The sequence below is a fragment of the Physeter macrocephalus genome, chromosome 13 (assembly GCF_002837175.3).
Source record: "Physeter macrocephalus isolate SW-GA chromosome 13, ASM283717v5, whole genome shotgun sequence".
Lineage (NCBI taxonomy): Eukaryota > Metazoa > Chordata > Mammalia > Artiodactyla > Physeteridae > Physeter > Physeter macrocephalus.
This window is the reverse complement of record NC_041226.1, coordinates 23,807,142-23,813,956: the sequence shown is the minus strand read 5'-3', so window position 1 is coordinate 23,813,956 and position 6,815 is coordinate 23,807,142. Positions and strand designations below refer to the sequence as shown.

The window sequence follows — 6,815 nt, the reverse complement described above, 5'->3', positions numbered from 1 at the left end:
GGAGAGGCCACGTCAGTGAGAGGCCCGCGTACCGCAAAAAAAAAAAAAAAAGCAGTAAGGATCTTATTCAATTATTCTCATGCCACACAGAGTAAACGTTCTATAAACCCACCATGTTGTCTTTGCTCAGGCCAGCCTGGACCACAGCTGCTCCTGCACCTAACGAGTTCTGCACTCCCATCCTCCATGCCTTGGCACGTGTCTTCCCTCATGTAGAAATCCTTTCAATGCCCCTCTCTTTTTAAAATTGAATTATAATTGACATGTAACATTCTATTAGTTTCAGGTGTACAACATAATGATTCCATATATGTATCTATGGTGAAATGATTACAGTAAGTTTAGTTAACATCCATCATCAAACACAGTTACAATTTCTTTTCTTGGGATGAGAATATTTGAGACCTACTCTCTTAGTAACTTTCAAATATGCAATACAGCATCATAAACTACAGTCAATGCCTCTCTTTATCCACCCCTTCCCTCAGTGGCTACTCAACATCACCTTTTCCTTGAAACTTTCTTGCCAGGTGCCCAAGCCCACAGGGCTCTCCCAATTATAGCTCAGTTTCCATCTGCCTTGCATTCGACTCACCTGTTTCTCCAGTAGGCAGGGCTGGCGTCATGGGTATGTGACCTGTGAAGTCACACGGAGCCCCACTCTCACGCCCCCACCTGGTTTGATGCCCTCTGTCAACATCTTGAAAATCGTCATAACTTTATCTTTGAACCTGTGTTTTTTGTAAGTGAATGGAACGTGAGCAGGCGAGTACGCAGCACGCATGTCCACAGCGCTTCTCCACGTCATTGCACAGAGCTTTCCCGATGCCCCATGAGCACGGAACTCCAGGGACCCACAGTGTGTGCGAGTTCGGCAAGACTCAAAGCACAAGGTAAGTGTATCACATTGATCACTGAGTAGTAAGGGGAGGCACTGAATGCCCCCAAAAGGCCATGCTTTTTATTTGAACCAGAACTTGACTGGACTGTAGAAAGAAGGCAACAGCGCTAAGTGTTAGCCAACCGTTTATGCTGACAATAATGACGTAGAAAGAAAAGGAAACCCATGGTTTTCCTTTCAGTTCTTCATTATTTATCAGTAAGCAAAGGTAGAGAGTGTTAGGCAGAATATGTACATAAGAAGTGAACTAAATAACTGGGGTAGTTTTGTTCAGTGTTTCCACTGTTCTGATAAGAACGGGACACATAGGAATTGTGTAATTGCAGTGATTCCACATACAAGTTTAGTGCCCTTATATTTACATTTAAAACCTGCATTGCATAATATAAAAATGAATGGTAAAGTTCATGCTAATAATTTAAATTTTCAATTATTTTCAATTCTTCCTTACTTAGAATGACATTAAATAGCAAGTAAAAGCAAAACAAAACCTAAGAAACCACAAAAGAGAGGAAAAAACTTTGTCTTACACCTTTAATGGCCTCTTTTCCCATTTTTGAACAAGGGAACCCACATTTTCAACTGCACTGGACCCCACAGCCAGCCTTGCCCCTAAGACTTAAGTTTCCAGAAGGCAGAGACTCTGCTCTATCCATGGCTATGTGATAGCAGCACCACAGCCCCTAATTTGAGTTCATTCAGTAAACACCTGTTAGATCTCGAATGTGGTGGGTATAATAAAGAACAAAAGATCATAGGGTCCCAAGCTAGGAAAACAATCATCTGTCTCTCTACTCTGTGCCCAGCAGACCACAGCTGGGGTAGTAAGCTCAGTTCCAGGGGTCACATTTGAAAAGGGATGCAGAAAATAACCCATCAAAAGGTACTGGGCTCAAATTGTTTTGGCAACTTATTACGTATATAACCAAAGGGAAGTTAATTAACCTTTGTGAGTGTCAGTTTTCGCTTTTGCAAAATAAGGATAATAAGGTATTAAAAAAAAAAAAAAGACCTAGGAGGACCACAACCACTGACTTCTAACTGTTGAATGTCTGTCACAGAGAAAACAGAAGGGTTAAGAGTGACACGTAGAAACCAATGGGAGGAAACTTCTGAGAATGCAGAAAACCAGTATGAAGAAGAATTTCTGAAGAGGCAAACATGGGCCTGCCTGGGGATACAGTAAATTCTCTATCTCTTGAGAGAGTAGTGGAGTACTTGACAAAGTTTTAAGAGACATGTAATATCAGATAAAGATTAGGACATAAAATAATAACAGTGATTGCGGTAGATATGGTTTCCTGGTACATCCTAAATGCCAGACACTATGAGAGCCACTTTACCATATACTATCTTACTAAATGATAACAACCAATCCACAAGGTGGGCAATATTTCTCTTATTCCTTTTATTCTTACTCTGAGGATAAAGAAGAAAGTGTAATTAATTTATTCATGATCACAAAGCTGGTTTGTTATGAAGACAGCCACCTTCCACTGAATTTTCTTCAAACTCTGAGATTCAGAAATATTGGACAAATGCTAAATGAAATAAGAATGATTACAAATCCCATGTCTGAATGTGAAAGACTCCCAAGATGGTCCCCTCAACTTCACATAAATGTGACAATCTCCATCTGAATCATCATGAGGGAACCTAAAAAAATGCAATAAACTGTCAAGGAGAATTACATCATTACATTATCAAGCAGACCTTTAAAAACTCCAGGAGACAAAAGACGTTTTCTTTCCTAGACTATCCACCCAGCTACTGAGCTTCCACCCTTCCCCATACTGTTATGCCATCTGAAGAAACATTCGAGGTTCTGGAGCTCTATCACTACACGGACAATCCCTAAACATTGCCCTCACCTTCCACCTTGCAGGGCAAGTGAGAGCCTGGGCCTGCCACTCAGTAGTTTTGTCCCATTTTAATACAGATGTTGCAGCTTTTAATACTTACACATCTTGAAAATCACCCTAGGAAAGCCATATTTGGGCGCTTGGAAGTCTGGCAGGTGTGAAATTACCTCTTGGCGGGACAGTATTCACTTTCCCTTGCTTGTTTCCTACCACTTAAGCCCAGGACATGATTGAAACCAACATCTGTAAAAGCAAAACTGGGATGCTCATTTAAATGCTTCCATTTTCAAAAAGTTACTCAGGAGCCATGTAAGTGTTCTGTATTCTACCCGTTAGGATTGTTTTGAAATGACATCACCACAAATTTCAACTGAAAATTCAGAATTAGAAGGCAGCCAACTCTATCTGCTATTCCTAAAAGCACTTCAAACTCTTAAACTTCTATTCATTTCCAGTAGGAAACAAAACACTCTGCGAGTACAAATGCAATTTTAGCACACTTTTGCAAAATGGAAAGCCCAAGACAGGAGAGTCACTGAAAGCACTCAGATTTAGAATTGAGTTGATATCACAGCTAGAAATGGGATCCAAGAGTCCTTCTGACCAGGTGTTACTCTCCATCAAATTGGTGGTAGCATTTCAAGAATCTATACAAATGCCTGGAGGAAAAGATAAAAAGACAAAAAAAAAAAAAAAGGATGAAAGAAAGAAAAAATATATATATGAAAGAAAGAAGAAGTGGACCAAACCCTCAAGCTACAAGTAGGAAAAGAGGAAATTAGACTCCTGAATGTTTCATTAGGATAAAAATGTCCAAATATAAGCTTTGCCACTGAAAACAATTATTCTGTGCTATCTGATCAGCAGTACAACACCTTATCTCTTCACATCACTAGGCTGTTTTTATACGTGAAACTACATGATATATTACACTTTAATACCTATCTGCTTCAAATATAGTAGAAAAATACCTACACAGCATAAATCATACATGACATCACACTAGGTCTTTTAAATAATGCTGTGAACACCAGGAAGATTCTGGGGGTCCGTTTTTCATGTTCTTTTTGCTACTGTCCAGATGGAAGTGCTTACGTTGCCTCTCTACCAGTTCCTTTCAATTAAATAAATCAAATGTGTGCAAAGGACTTTTCATGCATGAGAGGTACCAAATGCTTCTGTACAAATAGGAATGTCATATCTATCCTCCTCAGGACCCAGAATGCTAAATTCAAACACACCTGGTATAACCTCTGTATACTCCCCTGATATGTCTGATACCTCCCCTGATTTGTCCTCCTTTTGACATCTGTGTTTTATCAATACCTCCAACCCATGGATGGAAAGGACAGAAGAGGGAATTCCCATAGCACCCATGCTCCCCTCTCTCCTTGGCAGCACGTGGAGAGAGGGAAGCAATCTACTTGTCTGACCCTGGGCACAAGGACAATTTTATTCACTTGTGTGTCTCCCCTGACTAGCACAATAGTAGCAACTCAATAAACACCAAATGCATATGTAAAGATTAAACAAAAACGAGTCAAGTTTGCCTTTGTATTATAACCCTGGTAATAGGTTTTGGAGGAAATTCAACTAAAAACTGAAATGAACTTAAAGATTCTGGATTGTTTCCAATTCATATTTATATAATTCATCCTTCCTCAAAAGAATAGACTTTCCTTTCTTTCCATCCCCACTTTTTTGTCCTTCCCCCTCCCCATCTCTCTCTTTCACACACCCAGCTTCTATTTAACTCTATGCAAGAACTACACTTTTAAATTATTCAGTTACCTGCTTCATCTTGCTATGAAGTCAGCATATATGAGATAATGACAAAGGAAAAATTATCTGACTCTATTATTCTCATCATGAGAGCACAGGCCCACTGAGAGGAGGGGAAGGACAGAGCATGACTGCCAGCACTGAAGGCTCTGCTGTTTGGCAAGACAAAGCTGAGGTAACATTTTCTTGCATATCAGGAATACAAACATTATTACATAGCATGTATGTCCCAACTTCCTTGATATATTAAGTTGTAATTCTAAAGCATTTGACCTTGGCAGGAAAGGCTAAGCTAAGATTTTCCTGCCTGGTATCTAGAAGAAGTGATGAGCGCATTTTCTTTTTTAATTCTGCTTTTATGAGGAGCTCCTTTCCCACGGATTAAGCTACCATGATCCAATCACTCTGAGCCTGGCAGGATGACTATAAAGGACCCTGCTTCCCTAAAATGCTTCAATGTTAAGGGATCAGGATATGGTTAACTGGGCCTTTATAATCACCACCAGTCTATAAAAAGTATGGAGAAAATGCTGGTGTAGGAAGATCCTGAACTTACCTCCTCCAAAGGGCACAAGAAATCTACAACTATACATGGAATAATTCCCATGGAAAGGTACCTGAAAACTGGATGAACAGAGCTTTCAAACAAAGGGTAAAAGGACAGCCTTGACGTGGGGAGGAGAGGAAGAAATATGGTCTCACCAAGGAAAAAACACACACCAGCCATGGTGATCCACAATTAAGAGCGATCACAAAGGTACAGGGAAATCCCATAAAGTTATCAGCAGAAACTTTATGAGCCAGAAGGCAGTAGCATGACATAATCAAAGTGCTAAAAAAGAAAAACAAAAAAACTTCCAACTAATTCTCTACACAGCAAAGCTTATCACTCAGAACAGAAGGAGACATCAAGAGTTTCCCAGATAAGCAAAATCTAGAGAAGTTCATCACCACTAAACTGTCTCTATAAGAAATCTTAAAGGGACTTCTTTAAGCTGAAAAATGGCACTAATTAATAATAATAAAACTTACAAAAGTAAAAATCTCCCTGGAAAAGGAAAACATAAAATAAAGGTAGTGAATCAATCACTTATAAAGCAAGTATGAAGGTTAAAAGACAGAAGTAGCAAAAGTAACTAAAATTACAGTGATTAGTTAAGGGATACATAAAATTTTAAAACGTAAAACGTGTCATAAAAAGTATAAAACATGGGGGGAGGGAGTAAAAAGATAAAGCTTTGGAATTTGTTCAGATTTCACTTGCTACCAACTTAAAACAGGCTACTATTTACATAAGATGTTATAATTGAACATCATAATAACCACAAGGAAAAAACGTATAGTAAATACGCAAAAGAAAATGAGAAAGGAATCTAACCACTAAATAAAAGGACACTAAATAAAACTGCCAAAACACAAGAGAGAAAGAGAAGAAAAAAGGAACTACAAAAAACACCCAGAACAAAAAACAAAACAGGAGCCCTGAACCAAGATGGCGGATAGAAGGACATGCTCTCACTCGGTCTTGCGAGAACACCAGAATCACAACTAGCTGCTGGACAAACATCGACAGGAGGACACTAGAACTCACCAAAAAAGATACCCCACATCTAAAGACAAAGGAGAAGCCACAATGAGATTGTAGGAGGGGTGCAATCACAGTAAAACCAAATCCCGTAACTGCTGAGTGGGTGACTCACAGACTGGAGAACACTTATACCAGAGAAGTCCACCCACTGGAGTGAAGGTTCTGAGCCCCACGTCAGGCTTCCCAACCTGGGGGAAACAGGTGATCCAAAATGAAAATAAATAAGGAAACAGGCTTCCCAACCTCGGGGAAACAGATGATCAGAAATGAAAATAAATAAGGAAACAGGCTTCCCAACCTGGGGGAAACAGATGATCCAAAATGAAAATAAATAAGGAAACAGAAGCTTTAAATGACACAAAAGATCAGATAGATTTGATATTTATAGGACATTCCATCCAAAAACAGCAGATTACACTTTCTTCTCAAGTGCGCATGGAACATTCTCCAAGATAGATCACATCTTGGGTCAAGCCTCAGTAAATCAAGAAAGTTGAAATCATATCAAGCATCTTTTCTGACCACAACGCTATGAGATTAGAAATGTATTACAGGGAAAAAAACGTAAAAGACACAAACATATGGAAGCTAAACAATACGTTACTAAATAACCAAGAGATCACCAAAGAAATCAAAGAGGAAATTAAAAAAAACCTAGAGACAAATGACAATGAAAACAGGA

General features: G+C 39.1%; 1 protein-coding gene across 17 annotated transcripts in view; it reads right to left on the bottom strand.

The window, feature by feature from the left end:
* The window catches only part of ENOX1 (ecto-NOX disulfide-thiol exchanger 1), a 657,005-nt gene that overhangs the window by 571,973 nt on the left and 78,217 nt on the right, over positions 1 to 6,815 (bottom strand). The gene's annotated exons all lie outside the window — the stretch shown is intronic.